Source organism: Sceloporus undulatus, chromosome 6 (assembly GCF_019175285.1).
Source record: "Sceloporus undulatus isolate JIND9_A2432 ecotype Alabama chromosome 6, SceUnd_v1.1, whole genome shotgun sequence".
NCBI classification, from domain to species: Eukaryota; Metazoa; Chordata; class Lepidosauria; order Squamata; family Phrynosomatidae; genus Sceloporus; species Sceloporus undulatus.
The window spans coordinates 56,099,260-56,099,737 of NC_056527.1; positions in this window are offsets into that span (position 1 = coordinate 56,099,260).

Genomic DNA, 478 nt, shown 5'->3' on the forward strand with positions numbered 1-478 from the left:
GAAAGTGTGTGTTATGGGAAGTCCATTAGCTTTAAACCTAAGACATCCAGCATGGCAGAGATCAGGAAGACCTGAGTCATCCATGCTGACTTAATGGCATGTTGCATATTTCAACAGACATCACCCGCACGTTCACTAGCCAACTTACTGTCATATTGTTCTTGCTTTGGCTGTCTACTACTGGATCTCCTCTACAGTTTTGTACTGGCTACTAATGCACTTCCAATCTGAATTCGAGTGGCTGGCAGTGATGCCCTAAATGGTTTGGGGCCACAATACTTGAAAGAGCACTTCTTTATATATATATTTGCTCAAGGTTTAAGGCCTGCTAGAGGCCCCCCGCCCCATATCTCATCAGTCAGGGAAAGAGGCTGTGGGGAGGACATGGGAGACAGTCTTCTCTGGTGTAGCACCCCAGTTATGAAATATTCTCAGCATGGAGACTTGACTGAAGCCAACATTATTGTCATTCCAGTGC